General features: G+C 41.2%; 1 long non-coding RNA gene across 1 annotated transcript; it reads right to left on the reverse strand.

The window, feature by feature from the left end:
* Positions 1-5,659: 5,659 nt before the first annotated feature.
* On the reverse strand, positions 5,660-13,816 carry LOC145549725 (uncharacterized). Its single transcript, XR_014085566.1, has 7 exons — positions 13,727-13,816; positions 9,553-9,648; positions 8,280-8,375; positions 8,158-8,186; positions 7,748-7,804; positions 7,599-7,667; positions 5,660-7,429 (listed from the first exon to the last, which is right to left on the reverse strand). It is a non-coding gene; the product is annotated as an uncharacterized LOC145549725 (long non-coding RNA).
* Positions 13,817-16,383: the final 2,567 nt, after the last annotated feature.

Below are 16,383 nucleotides of genomic sequence, written 5' to 3' on the forward strand. Positions count from 1 at the left end.
CATTTTCTTACACCCTTGTCACTCAGTGGGGTCAGGAGGTGAAGGGTTCCTCTCCAGCTAACGTTAAGGGTGAGAGGCGGGGTCACCTGGACAGGTCGCCAGTCTGTTGCAGGGCAACACAGAGACACACAACCATGCACACACACACTCACACCTAGGGACAATTTGGAGAGGCCAATTAACCTGACAGTCATGTTTTTGGACTGTGGGAGGAAACCGGAGTACCTGGAGAAAACCCACCATGCACAGGGAGAACATGCAAACTCCATGCAGAAAGACCGGGGCCGGGAATCGAACCCTGAACCTTCTTGCTGCAAGGCAACAGCTCTACCAACTGCGCCACTGTGCAGCCGCTTCCTCATCTTCCCTTAAAGGTTTTTCTTCTCTCAGTCCAGAGAACCACTTCCTCCTCTGGACGTCCCTCTGATAACCTCTGGATCACCATCATGCCAGGTAGCCTCAGGGCTCCTCTTTCTCATCCTCATCCTCATCTTCTAAGCCTCCAGCAGGTCCTCCATCTTCTGGGTGATTCCTCCACTTCACTCCTCCTTGAACCATCCTTACCAACACCGCTGTCCTCCACTCAGCCCCCCCTGGCGGTTATCTTCTCTACATTCAGTAAGCAAACATCACCTAGGGTTTCACTGAATTGTCATGCCAATTTTGAGCAAACTTTTAAAATGTTGCAACAAAAAAATTTAAATTACGAATGTTTACATCTACTGGTTTGAAGTGAATCAACCAACCAGGGAAAAGCATAATTTCATCAGATGTTCAGATGTGACTGAGCTAAACTTTCTCATCGTCCGCCGTTATAACAGATTCTGAAACAAAATCTGTCATAATCTATTTTTTTGTTTTTCACTTTTTAAATGAAAACATTTAATTGCATTTCATCTTCATTTGGTTTAATATTCAATGAGCTGAGCAGAGAATCTGCATTGTGCACACATATATATATATATATATATATATATATATATATATATATATATATATATATATATATATATATATATATATATATATATATATATATCAGGATATATATATATATATATATCCTGACATATATATATATATAGTCGATGTCGAGCGAGACATCGACTCACTGATCCACACCACCAGGATCTACAGCACTGACATTGGGATGTCATTCGGACTAGAGAAGTGTGGTCGGATGGTTACAAAGAGAGGGAAGGTCGCCCACACAGAAGGGGTCTCACTCCCAGGAGGAACAATAGCAGACATAGAGCACAGCTACAAGTACCTGGGAATACCACAAGCAAATGGCAACCTCGATGAGGTCACAAGGAAAGGAGCCACAGCCAAATACCTCCAACGAATAAGGCAAGTCCTGAGAAGCCAGCTCAATGGCAAGAACAAGATCCGTGCAATAAACAGCTATGCCTTACCAGTAATCAGATACCCTGCCGGAATAATTAGCTGGCCAATGGAAGAGATGAAGGCCACGGATGTTAAGACTAGGAAGCTACTAACCATGCATGGAGGGTTCCACCCCAAATCCAGCACCCTGAGACTGTACACGAGCCGTAAGGAAGGAGGCAGAGGACTGGTGAGTGTGAGAGCCACTGTCCAGGATGAAACATCCAAGATCCATAAATACATCAAGGACAAAGCCTCAACAGACGATGTGCTCAGCGAATGTCTCAGGCAATGGGGAACAGAAGACAACGTGCTGGAAGTACCATCATGGGAGGACAAGCCCCTACATGGGATGTACCACCGACAAATAACTGAAGTGGCTGATGTCAGGAAAACCTACCAATGGCTGGAGAAAGCTGGACTCAAGGACAGCACAGAGGCTCTCATCCTGGCCGCCCAGGAACAGGCCCTAAACACCAGAGCAATAGAGGCTCAGATCTACCACACCAGACAAGACCCAAGGTGTAGGTTGTGCAAGGAGGCCCCTGAGACAGTCCAGCACATAATAGCAGGGTGCAAGATGCTGGCAGGGAAAGCATACATGGAACGACATAACCAAGTGGCGGGCATAGTGTACAGGAACATCTGTGCAGAATATGGACTGGAAGCCCCGAGATCAAAGTGGGGAACACCCCCAAAAGTGGTGGAGAATGACCGAGCTAAGATCCTGTGGGACTTCCAGATCCAGACAGACAAGATGGTAATGGCGAACCAACCGGACATTGTGGTGGTGGATAAAGAACAGAGGAAAGCCGTTGTGGTGGATGTAGCAATACCAAGTGACTACAACATCAGAAAAAAGGAGCATGAGAAATTGGAGAAATACCAGGGCCTCAGGGAGGAACTGGAAAAGACCTGGAAGGTGAAGACCACAGTGGTGCCTGTGGTCATCGGGGCCCTCGGGGCAGTCACCCCCAAACTGGAGCAGTGGCTTAAACAGATCCCAGGAACAACATCAGACATCTCAGTCCAGAAATGTGCAGTTCTAGGCACAGCCAAGATACTGCGCAGAACCCTCAAGCTCCCAGGCCTCTGGTAGAGGACCCGAGCTCAGAGGATGAAACAGACCACCCGCGGAGGGTGAGAAGGGAATTTTTTTTATATATATATATATATATATATATATATATATATATATATATATATATATATATAATCAGCTTTTTATCAACAAACAGGAAGTAATTCATCATATTCTCACCATCCTGAAGTGAAATCCTGAAGCTAAACTCCTTCATGTCTCCTTCAGGTTTAACTTGACATCTGAATAACTCAGAAGGTTTTGATGTGGAAACATGAGGAGACGTTGTGAAGCTCACAGTGGCTGAACAGGCAGATTGAGTTATGGTTTTGATATTTACAGCATGTTTGTTATCATACAGCCACTTCACTGACTGAGGACATCTATCACCAAATGATGACACAGAGCAGATCAGGATGGTTTCATTGTTGATCTTCTGTTCAGTCACTGAGGAAGATGAAGATATTGATACAGAAACATTATTGTAGTCATTATATTATATCAGTTTCTGTCGTAACAAAATATTTTTAAGTGAAAACATGATATAAATACTCACAGCTAACAACAGACAGAAGAACACCAAAGTCTGCTACTTGTTGTCCTGATGACTTAAACTGTCTGCAGGTATAAAGTCCAACATCCTGCACTGAGATCTTCTTTATAACCAGAGAACATTTTGCTGTAACACTCAGTCTGTCTGATTTAGTTCTGGCAGCTTTATTCATTTTCCCATGTTCATACAGTGTTTCTGTTGTATTTCTTTGATCACCGAATATCCAGGTAGTTTTACTACAGGTTTTCTTCTGGTCTCTAAAACATCCAGCAGGCAGAGAGACTTCATCTCCATCTCTGACAACAAAGTGGGACCAGCGTTTATCTGCTGCTGCTGCTGCTGAGGAGATGAGAGAAAATCAAGAATGTTTAGTTTTGTGTCACGATAATTAAATATCTCTCATCCTGAAAAAGATCTGAACTATCAAAAAAAAAAGTCAAGGCAAGTTTTATTTTAATTAAATATAAATTAGCTAAATTATTCTTTATAAGATCAGTTTAATAATGGTCTTAGCTGATCCAATCAATGGCTATAACTGCATCCTTACCTGTAAATGTTGTGATCAATGAGAGAAACGTCGTAATCCATCTGAATTCATCCATCATGTGTCTCTTGCTCTCAGTCTTCTGTCTGACTGGTTCTGGTAGAGACGCAGCGTTTACTTCCTCTGACTGTCATGATGTCACAACTTTAAACTGACTGATGGTTCGTGGTTTAACTAACCACGTTTCAATATGCAGTCAGTCTGTTCAGAGATCATTTATAGACTTATACAGAAAGGTCTAAAGGTTGTAGGATTGCAGGTATTCAACTTTTATGATCCACATCTTGTCTATTTAAGCAGGAAAGTATCTGACCAGTAAATGTTCAGAGTGAACAGCAGCAGATTGAGATCATTAAGGTTTCTGACTGAGAGGCGATGAAGATAGAAACATGATGAATGTGTGAAAATTAGAGTTTCAAGTTCTTATCATGGTCATGGTGTCTATATGATCTCAGACCCTTTATTTACTCACGGAACCACTGGACGGTTTATTTATGAAAACAAGAGCAAATGTTCTGTGAGAATGTTGCTAAAGAGCTTTGATGGTTTCAGCTGTTAATGACGAGCAGATGACATATTGATGATATCATGGGAGACATTTTGGGCCCATTCACAGCAGTTCTGTTCAGTCCGCTTTAAGTCCAGCTCTTTAGCCTGGATCTGTGTTTCTTGATTCTGGTCCTTCGTGGACCACAGCTTGCATGTTTCAGGCGTTTCCCTTCAAACAGGCTTCTGCAGCTCCTGATAGGATGCAGAGATCCTGCAGTCATTTGAATCAGGCGTTCTGGAACAGAGACACATCTAAAATATGCAGGCCAGGCAGGACTGTGGACCGGAACTGAGAGACACCGACCTGGAAAGTCCGGTCCGCTTGTGTGAAGAAGAAATGGAACCAACAAAGTAAACTCTGGTCCACCTACAAACCAGAGTCTCAGTTTGGTTCAAGTGAACTCTGGTGCGGTTTGAATGCATGTGAACGTCATGCAGGAAGCAAAGTGGGACCAGCCCTGGACCGGTCCACAGTTCCGGTCCAGGGCTGTGGACCGGAACTGAGAGACACCGACCTGGAAAGTCCGGTCCGCTTGTGTGAAGAAGAAAGGGAACCAACAAAGTAAACTCTGGTCCACCTACAAACCAGAGTCTCAGTTTGGTTCAAGTGAACTCTGGTGCGGTTTGAATGCATGTGAACGTCATGCAGGAAGCCGACTATGCCACAGGGCATTCTGGGTAATCTGAGTGATCAGTTTACATTTTTTGCAGCAGCAGCCGTTTCCCCAATGCTGCAGGTCACAGAGTCATCTTCATCATCATCATCATCATTTATCCAATGAGGTAACAGTTTATTTGAAGGGATGTGCATAGAGACTGTTATAAACATGATATAGTAATGAACATGAATGACTTCATAAATGTTTATAACTGTTTTCATGAAGTGTCATTTGGCAAATAATTAAACTTTCGATGCTAAATTTCATTAAAACTTTAATGAAAAGTTGATAAAAAATGACAGCTTTGCGTTAAAAACTGTTTACTGGAGAAAACAAGTTTTTTTCTGTAAGATGATTGTGTCTGGTCACTCAGTGATGATAAATGGTTACACATAAAATGACTTCTGAAACTTTATTCAAAGTTTATGAGGAAACTAAGTTTGCACACTTGTTTGTGACAGTCCATGTAATATGTGTGAAACTTGTAATTTTTTCTGTAAAATATAAAATATGCATCATTTTATATGATCTGAGAACCAGAAGTTCCTCATTTCAGCTTTCTAAATTTTTTCTTTTTCTTCTTAGAATAAAAGATTCTGAATTCAATCCCAGTCTGGGATTTTTCTGCATGTTCTCACTGTTTCTGTGTGGATTCCTGCAGGTACTCTGACTTCCTGTCAGTCCAGAAACAGACTGTCGGGTTAGTCGACTGTAATCTGTCTGTTCTCTGTGTTTCTATGTTTCCCTGCTACTGACCGGTGGCGGTCAGTCCAGGATGAAACCCACCTGTCGATCAATGACAGCTGGAGAAACACAAACTACCCAACACTTAAAAAAATAAAAAATACAGGACAAACTTCACTAAAAGTGGTTAATGTCTTACCAAGTACATATTTCAAATGATTAATCTTTATTTACTAAGAAATGTTCATACAGTGAGGAGTAACACAAAGTAAATGGTAGTAAGTAATAGAAGTAATTGTCTTATTTACATTAAAAAAATGACATTTATTTAAGAAAAAGCGACAAAGCAAAACGAAAAATTCCCACAAATTGCATCGCCTTGAGTGTCCACCAGGGGGCGCCCTCTGCACTGCCCCAGTCTCCATAGTGAAACTGTCACAGACTGAAAACTGTTGATCTCTTTAAGGTTTCCTAATAATTTGCTCTAATGTTTTATTCTAGAAAACCAACCAGTTTCATATTGTAATATTATGATAAAGTGATTAATATGTATTAAATAACTGTAAATAAATCTGTAAATTACAGAGGAAGCAAAACTGAGCCAAACTATTCTAATAGGAATGAGACAAATAGCACAACTTATGTTGGGAAGGAATAAAGAATGAATTATTAGAGATATTTTAAAGAAAGTTGAATAAAAACCATAAAGAAAAAGAAGAAACTTCTCAACAAGAACAGAAATATCACAGAAAGTTTCCTGAAAATGTCTTGAATAAAGAACAAGAATATTTACATAAGACAAAATCTAAAAATGAGTCGAGTCTCTAATGATTCAATATTTTCTCATCAAATGTAAATTATGTAATCTGTTTATAACAATACATGGATGTACATAAGGAATTCACATCCTGCTTATCTTAAGTTAACAAAATATTATCTCTAATCTCTATCTCTAATCGCAGCATGAACAAGAATTTCTCTTTTAATATATAATTCAACATAAAAGAAAAGTTTCAAGCTACATTAAATTATTTTAAAATTTGATAAAGCCCATAAATGTTCTTTTATTGTCAAAGAAAATTATTCTACTTTTAATGTTGAATTCCTGAATAAATCAAACTTTTATTTGACCCTTTTGACTCATTTGGCATGTTTTATTCCTTGTGTTCATATTGGTAACTATCTGAGTATTTAAAGAACTTGATACTGTTTGGTTTCTTCATCTCAATTTGAGTCAGGAAATATTGCATAATTATAGGAAATCATGTTCTAAACTGAAGTAATTTAATTCAGTGTTGAATTAGAGACATATCTGTGGGTCAATATGATGAAGCTAAAGCTAATTGTGACAAAAACTCCAACATTACTGGATAATAAATCAATCAAACCCTCCAACAGCAGATTATCAGCATATAGCTGGTCAGATTTCTGCCTTATCAGGTTGAATTTACTCCTAATAATAAGAGATAAATATTATTAATGAGACGAGAGTCTCAGATTAGAAACAGAAGTCAGGTCAGACTTCAGACTGAGCTGGATTTACTGGATTTAGTCTGGATACAAGACGAGGACGAGGCCCTGATCCAAGACTGAGCTACAACATGGAGATAATCAATAACCCTACAGATTTACAATTAATAAACAATTCCTAGTTTTTATAAAAGGTGGAAAAACAAAACAAAAACTGGAATCTTTGTCTGACAGCGCCCTCTTCTGGACTGTCAAAATAAAAGTTCAAGTTTGGGTTAAAAGTTTTATCAATCTCAGTTGAATTCAGTTTAGAAACATGTAAAATCTAAATTATGACTTTTATGAATTAACCATAACTTTCATCAACAGTAAAGTTATTAAGTGTCTCAATGTTTTGGTTTGTTGATGGCAGCGTAGAGTTTACTGGGATCAATATAGGATGAAGGTTTCACTTTGCTGTAGGTCACTGTGTCATCATCATCTTCATCATTTTTACCCCGGACCTGAGAGGCAACAGAAAAGTCATAAATGAGTAAATAATGAAAAAGTAGAATCAGACACATTTAGTGAAATGATCTCTGTAAACTTGTCAAAATGTTTCTTTCCAAGTGAAACTGATGTAAAACAGGTTTTCATGAATAATCTGGATTTTTAGTCACTTAAAAAACTCACGTTGGTGTTGCTGCTGGACTTCTTGGTGTAGCTGATGGAGGCGTAGGTGACGCCACCTTCAGGATCCTCCTGCGCAGTGAGGATAGAACAATGTTAGCTAACATTAGAGATGCTGACTGTACAGAAAACAGCTGAGAGTTTAAACACACCAAGTTGTGGCTGGATCCTCCTGCAGCCTGAGATCCTGCAGGAACCAACTCCTGTTCCTGGAATAAAAAAACCAACAGAAACGACACAACTATAGTTAAAATATGGTTAAAAGCTCCATTCCTGTCATCTACAGAGTTAAAGATGCTAAACTTTAGCCTTTAGTTAATGTAACATTTAAATAAATGATGATTAAATCTTCAACCAAAGAAAGAAAGAGATGTTGTCTGGTTTATATTAAAACATATTGAACCGCGGGCCTTAGAAAGACTTTGGAGCTGTATGGTTATAAGTGGTAAAATTAAAGAAAAAGGCACAAACTGCTAACAATTATAATTTTCTTTCAAACTAAAAGCCCTCTGTTCATTTTCAGAAATAAAAGTAAGACAAAAGTTAAAGCTATTAAACTTACAGGGCTTTTGTTGGTCCGTGTCTTATTTTCTGAAAAGTAAAAAAAAAAGCATTTTGTTTGCGAAAGATATATAAATTAATCTTATTTATAAATATAAACTTTAATCTTTAAAATGCTCCCACCTTTAGTTTTTCTCCATCTGATTGCTGCAGCAACAATTGTTAGAAGCAGAGCTGAACCAACAGCTGCAGCAATGATTATCCATAACTTTGTCAAACCTGAAAACATTGAAGTAAAGATTATAACAGATTACAGCTCTTTAATCTTTAGATATAATGACAGAAGAGTCTGATGGTTGGTCTGTGTGAATGTTTTATGCATGTAACTGAGACAAAACCTAACTTTGAAAAAACAGAAAGACTAATTTTCCCCAGATAATCAAGAACAGCTGAAAAACTCAAGATTTAAAACTCAGCATTTATCCAGATCATTTTTGTTGACTACTTTGTCACTGAGTCATTAAAGTTTAACTTTTTAAAGTCCTGTGGTAAACGACAAGCAGAAACATTTCTTTTCTAACAACATGAAATGTACGGCCTCCAACTCAACCTCAAGGAGAACAAAGAACGAACCGTTTAAATGGACTTCAACGCGCTGAACAAAAGAGACTGGTGAAATACATCTCCCAGCATGCACTGGGTCATCACACCAGGCTATGATGAGCTTTTATTCTTCTACAACAGATGTTGGATTATTCAGAGTCAAACCAAATTATTGTTGCACAACATGAGTCATTAATCTTGTTTCTAAATATCTTAACTTTAATCTTCTGTTAAGTCAACAGATTTAACAAATAACATTAAACTGCTCATTCATGGAAAACCAAAACTGACATATTAAAAAAACTGAAGTTTGTTCTTCCATACTTAGTATGTTTTTACACTGATGATGTTCCTTATTGCTCTCTCATCTTGAAACAAATGTGCCCCTTAAATTTATCTTCATTTCAAAATAAATGAAATAACAGAAGATAACGTCAAACCTCAATTTAATAAAACAAAATCAATCAATAACACTAAAGATTTATTGTAACAAAAGAAAGGCAACTTTTTCTGTTCCTGAATTTAGAGACAAGAAGAAGAAAACCAAAGAAGTCAAAGAAGCTCAAAAAGAAAGTCAAGATTAGTATCTTAACTTTAATCTTAGAATGAATAAAATGACAGCTAAAACTCAGAACATATCCAACTAAAAAAGATCTCTCTAATATCCAATTAGAGAGATCTTTTTTATATATATAAAAAAGATCTCTCTAATAGCTGATGGATTATGACTTTGATATTTTCAGGTGTCAACATTTCACATGAAACAAACTGATATAAATTGTTGTGCTTTAGAAGACAATTTGACAGCCAAGTAAATCTTTAAATAATATTTTAAGACAATAAAAATCTTTACCATGAACTGATGGTGAAACATTAACTGTAGGTTTGGCTGACAGTGAATTTCTGTCTTCAGGTTTCGTTGTTGATCCAGAGTTTCCTTCTGTCGTCACTGAAGTTAAAAACACAAACAGAAGAACACAGTAAATGTTTTTATGTTCCTATCTGATGCCTTCATTAAGTTTTTATTAAATTAAAATCTGGGGATTTTGTTGGTTGAACTTTTTCTGCTGAAAACAGAAAAAACTATTTAGATGAAACCAAATCATGAAGATAATCAGAGTTTCATGTGACGTCGCTGATCTTATACAGTTTATCATCTTCTCACCTGTAACTGAAACTCAATAAAAGCCATTCAACTGCAGACATGCCAAACTAAATTATAATAAAACACATTGTGTTCTATAAATATGATGTTAAACATATTAGTAAAATCATTACCTTCAGTAAATGTTTTTATGTTCCTATCTGATGCCTTCATTAACTTTTTTATTAAATTAAAATCTGGGGATTTTCAGTGTAAATTAAAATACATATTTTTATCAGTAAAGTCCAGGTTTTGTTGTTGGTTGAACTTTTCCTGCTGAAAACAGAAAAAAAAGAAAAATATTTTTGACTTTAAACTCTTCCAAATGTTAAATAAATTACACACAAAAAAATCATGCTCCAGATCTCAGAATAAAACTTATAGCACCCCCTACTGGAGACACCAGTCAATCTTCAGTGAAGAAATTTTTATTTGAAAATTTATATTGAACATTAAAAGTGCATTGTGCATTGTGCTATGGGCGGCAGCCGAGGGAGGGGACCCTGGCTGTCTAATCCTCAGCTGCAGAAGCTGGCTCTTGGGACGTGGAACGTCACCTCTCTGGTGGGGAAGGAGCCGGAGCTAGTGTGCGAGGCTGAGAGGTTCCGGCTAGAAATAGTCGGCCTCACCTCGACACATGGCTCTGGTTCTGGAACCAGTCTCCTTGAGAGGGGCTGGACGTACTTCCACTCTGGAGTTGCCCACGGTGAGAGGCGCTGGGCTGGAGTGGGCATACTTGTTGCCCCCCATTTGGGCGCCTGTACGTTGGGGTTCACCCCGGTGAACGAGAGGGTAGCCTCCCTCCGCCTACGGGTGGGGGGACGGGTTCTGACTGTTATTTGTGCTTATGGGCCAAACGGCACTTCAGATTACCCACCCTTCTTGGAGTCCTTAGAGGGGGTACTGGAGAGTGCCCCTCCTGGGGACTCCCTTGTTCTACTGGGGGACTTCAACGCTCACTTGGGCAATGACAGTGAGACCTGGAGAGGCGTGGTTGGGAGGAACGGCTCCCCCGATCTGAACCCAAGCGGTGTTCTGTTGTTGGACTTCTGTGCTCGTCACGGATTGTCCATCACGAACACCATGTGCAGGGCGTCCATATGTGCACTTGGCAGCAGGACGCCCTAGGCCGCAGTTCGATGATTGACTTTGTCATCGTCTCATCGGATTTGCGGCCGTATGTCTTGGACACTCGGGTGAAGTGAGGTGCAGAGCTGTCCACTGACCACTACTTGGTGATGAGTTGGCTCCGGTGGTGGGGGAGGAAGCCGGTCAGACTTGGCAGGCCCAAACGTGTAGTGAGGGTCTGCTGGGAACGTCTGGCGGAGTCCCCTGTGAGACGGAGCTTCAACTCTCATCTCCAGCAGAACTTCGAACACGTTCCGGGGGAGGTGGGGGACATTGAGTCTGAGTGGACCATGTTCCGTACCTCCATTGCCGAGGCGGCCTATCGGAGCTGCGGCCGCAAGGTTGTTGGTGCCTGTCGTGGCGGCAACCCTCGAACCCGTTGGTGGACACCTTCGGTGAGGGATGCTGTCAAGCTGAAGAAGGAGTCCTATCAGGCCTTTTTGGCCTGTGGGACTCCAGAAGCAGCTGATGGGTACCGGCGGGCGAAACGGCATGCGGCTCGGGTTGTCGCTGAGGCAAAAACTCGGGCGTGGGAGGAGTTTGGAGAGGCCATGGAGACAGACTTCCATATGGCTTCGAGGCGATTCTGGTCCACCATCCGGCGTCTCAGGACGGGGAAGCAGTGCAGCACCAACACTGTTTATAGTGGGGATGGTGTGATGCTGACCTCAACTCGGGACGTTGTGGGCCGGTGGGCGGAATACTTCAAAGACCTCCTCAATCCGACCAACATGCCTTCTGTTGAGGAAGCTGAGCATGGGGACTCTGGGTTGGGCTCTCCAATCTCTGGGGACGAGGTCGCCGAGGTGGTCAAAAAGCTCCTCGGTGGCAGGGCCCCGGGGGTGGATGAGATCCGCCCGGAGTTCCTTAAGGCTCTGGACGTAGCGGGGTTGTGTTGGCTTACACGACTCTGCAATATCACATGGACATCGGGGGCAGTTCCCCTGGACTGGCAGACTGGGGTGGTGGTCCCCCTATTTAAAAAGGGGGACCGGAGGGTGTGCTCCAATTACAGGGGGATCACACTCTTAAGCCTCCCTGGTAAGGTCTATTCCGGGGTCCTGGAGAGGAGGGTCCGTCGGATAGTTGAACCTTGGATTCAGGAAGAGCAGTGTGGTTTTCGTCCTGGTCGTGGAACACTGGACCAGCTCTACACCCTCAGCAGGGTCCTGGAGGGTTCTGGGAGTTCGTCCAACCAGTCTACATGTGTTTTGTGGACTTGGAGAAGGCGTTCGACCGTGTCCCTCGGGAGGCCCTGTGTACTCCCATACTCCGGGAGTATGGGGTACCGGGCCCTTTGATATGGGCTGTCAGGTCCCTGTATGACCGGTGTCAGAGTCTGGTCCGCATTGCCGGCAGTAAGTCGGGCTTGTTTCCGGTGAGAGTTGGACTCCGCCAAGGCTGCCCTTTGTCACCGATTCTGTTCATTACTTTTATGAACAGAATTTCTAGGCGCAGCCGAGGTGTTGAGGGGATCCGTTTTGGTGGCCTTAGAATCGCATCTCTGCTTTTTGCGGATGATGTGGTCCTGTTGGCTTCATCGGAACGTGATCTGCAGCTCTCACTGGAGCGGTTCGCAGCCGAGTGTGAAGCGGCCGGGATGAGGCTCAGTGCCTCCAAATCCGAGGCCATGGTCTTGAGCCGGAAAAGGGTAGAGTGTCTTCTCCGGGTCAGGGGGGTCGTCCTGCCTCAAGTGGAGGAGTTTAAGTATCTGGGGATCTTGTTCACGAATGAGGGAAGAAGGGAGCGGGAGATCGACAGGTGGATTGGGGCAGCGTCTACTGTGAAGCGGGCGCTGTACCGGTTCGTCGTGGTGAAGAGAGAGCTGAGCCAAAAAGCGAAGCTCTCGATTTACCGGTCAATCTACGTTCCCACCCTCATCTATGGTCATGAGCTTTGGGTCATGACCGAAAGAACGAGATCACGGGTACAAGCGGCCGAAATGGGTTTCCTCCGCAGGGTGGCTTGGCTCTCCCTTAGAGAGAGAAGCTCGGTCATCCGGGAGGGACTCAGAGTAGAGCCGCTGCTCCTCCACATCGAGAGGAGCCAGTTGAGGCTCGGGCATCTGGTAAGGATGCCTCCTGGACGCCTCCCCGCGACCCGACCCCGGATAAGCGGAAGAAAATGGATGGATGGATGGATGGATGGACATTAAAAGTGTAATTAGTATAAGTTTAGCTAAATTTGGGAAGGTTTATGTGGATTTTATGTTTATGGCTTTTTAAACCACACAAGCAGAAAAAAAACCTTCAATAAATGAACTTCATCATGTTTCAGTTTTGCTGAACATGAAGGATGTTTGGATCAATGGAGGCAGCAGGAAAAGAAGAAGCTTTAACAGAGTCATCATCATCTTCATCATCATCATTTATGTTTGATTCATAAAGAATAATAAAAAAAACACCTTCAGCTTTTCTTAGTTTCTTTCTGATTATTAATCCATTTGTTTATGTCACTAATGAAAAGGTAAAATACTTGAGTTTTTGCTCGTCCATAAATATGGCTTATGAACCATAACAGAAGAACTATGTTTACTGCAGAATTAACAGGGGATTATAATCTGGGGATTTTCAGTGTAAATTAAAATACATATATATTTTTTAAATCAGTGAATTAAAAACCCAAATGTGGTCAACTCTTCATATATTATCAGTGATGCTAAAACCCACCAAAAAAATAACAAACTGAAAAAAAATTGAATCAAACACAAATGTAATAAATTTTAACACATTTAGGATACTAGTAAACTCTTTACCTTCAGAGGTTGCTGAAACATTGTCTGGTCTTTGTTTGGTTGTCTCTGATTTTGTGTTTCCAGGTTTTGTTGTTGGTTCAACCCTTCCTGCTGAAAACAGACTAAACTATTAGATGAAACCAAATCATGAAACCAATGAGAGTTTCATGTTCTGATTCTCCTGTTCAGTCACTGACAAAGACAGGGATATTAAAAGAAGTTAAAAATACCTTCTTTATTATAATACCTGTCATTAAATACTCAAAAAAATCACTGATATAAACAGATATAGGAAATAATCACAAATGGTAAAACTCACTGTTAACAGACAGATTTATATCAGACTGATAAAATGGAGTGCTTGTGTTTTCTGGTTTCCATTGTTGACATTGATAAAGTCCAGCGTCTTCCTCTCTGACCTCGTTTATAACCAGAGAACAGTTTGATGTCAGACTCAGTCTGTCTAAGTTCTTAATCTGACCGAGTGAAACCAGCTCTACTGCTGGTCCTCTTGAATCAGCAAAGGTCCATGTTGTATCATTACAGCTCTGTTGACCATCGATCAGTTGTGAACATGACAACATGACTTCATCTCCAGCTCTCTTTATAACAGATGTTCTCTCTGCAGTGACTGTTAGAAGATAAAACAGGAGCATAAATATTAAATCTGACCACAGTGAATAAAGCAGATCTATGATCTGTAGCTCTATAGAAATGCAGAGTGTCTTCCTACCTGTGAGCTGCAGGATGATGAATAAAAAGCCTTGAATCCATGGGAGTTGATCCATTGTGCGTCTGTTGCTCTGACAGTCAGACTGACTGACTGAACACAGATGGAGCTTCTACTTCCTGATACTCACCACTTCCTCTCTCTGACTGATGGAGGCTCACAGCTTTATTTGGTCACATCTGGTTGGTCTCATATGCAGGAAATCTGATTGGTGATGATGACGAGAAGCAGATTGAAAGTCCAGTTTTATAAATCCATCACAGTTACCGTTTTATTTAACTTTTTAAAACCTGCTGGTTTCCAGGCTGGTCTCTGAAGTGTGTCTCTGTGAAATGATGAGGAAGTGTTTGCTGTAGTGAACAGCAGCAGCAGCTGCTGAGCTCTGAGGTTTTAACCAGAGAAAGATGATGAATGTGTGAAGTTAAAGTGAGATATGTGTGAATGCTCAGGTCATTTCTCACCTCCCTGATGAGGTCAGATGTGCAGCTGACCTCAGACCTTTATTGGTTCATGGTTCCACTGAACGGTTTATTTCTGAGAAGAAAACAGGAAGTTTTCTGTGAGAATGTGGCTAAAGAGCTCTGAAGGTTTTAACTGGTAAAGATGAGCAGATAGACGGTTAAAACCCTGATGAGAGCATGGAAAACATTTAGTTCCTGTAAACTGAAAAATGGTGAAAGAAGCTGCATTTAAGAAAGAACTGAATAAAACTATGAACTTACTAAGTAACTATGTACTTACTATGTGCCCAAACTTGGTCTTGGAGGCCCAGCAACCTGCATGTTTTAGTTCTCTCCCTGCTGGTACTAACAACCTTTTCAGCAGGTCATTTTTCCTCTTAGATCAGTGGTTCTTAACCTTTATTGAGGTACCGAACCCACCAGTTTCATATGCGTATTCACTGAACCCTTCAGTAGTGATAAATAAAATATGATTCCTCTTCCCCCCAAATTCAAGACATAGGGGTGACCCAACTAGAGCCTAGTTGTCTTTACCTCCAGTTGGGTCACCCCAAGATCACTAAGTCTTCTTAAAAGGTAGAGTCTCTGAGTCTCTGACTATATTCTTCAAAATATAGTCAGTGTGTACCACCCCACACCACTAGAGGCAGTAGCAGGCCAGAAAAGATGCGACTAAGATGCACTTTGACTAAGGAGCAGATTTAGAAGTTCACCGAAAGCTACAGAATTTGGTAAAAACCGCGAGCTTTGCTGAAGTAAATAAAGACAAAAGTTCAAATCCATGCTGAGAGTGGAGCTCCTTCAATCAGGGCTCCTCCGCAGCTCTGATTGGCTAAGCAATGTAACGTGATCCTCTGATTGGCTAAGCAATGTAACGTGATCCTCTGATTGGCTAAGCAATGTAACGTGATCCTCTGATTGGCTAAGCAATGTAACGTTATCCTATGATTGGCTAAGCAATGTAACGTGATCCTCTGATTGGCTAAGAAATGTAACGTGATCATCTGATTGGCTAAGCAATGTAACGTGATCCTCTGATTGGCTAAGCAATGTAACACGATCCTCTGATTGGCTAAGCAATGTAACGTGATCCTCTGATTGGTTAAGCAATGTAACGTGATCCTCTGATTGGCTAAGCAATGTAACGTGATCCTCTGATTGGCTAAGCAATGTAACACGATCCTCTGATTGGCTAAGCAATGTAACGTGATCCTCTGATTGGTTAAGCAATGTAACGTGATCCTCTGATTGGCTAAGCAATGTAACGTGATCCTCTGATTGGCTAAGCAATGTAACGTGATGGGCCCCACTGGTTTATAACATGACACACAGTGCAAGACGTCTAAAAAGCAGGAAGAAACATCAAGATGTGAATATTTTTAGATTACATTAACGTTGTAAATAGATGCAAATAGACGGGTCTATTAGAAACTCAGATTATTAAGATGAAGTATCCAGGAGATTTGATTGGTTGATGAAGAGTCAGT

Source organism: Poecilia reticulata, chromosome 21 (genome assembly GCF_904066995.2).
Source record: "Poecilia reticulata chromosome 21, P_reticulata-male-v2, whole genome shotgun sequence".
NCBI classification, from domain to species: domain Eukaryota; kingdom Metazoa; phylum Chordata; class Actinopteri; order Cyprinodontiformes; family Poeciliidae; genus Poecilia; species Poecilia reticulata.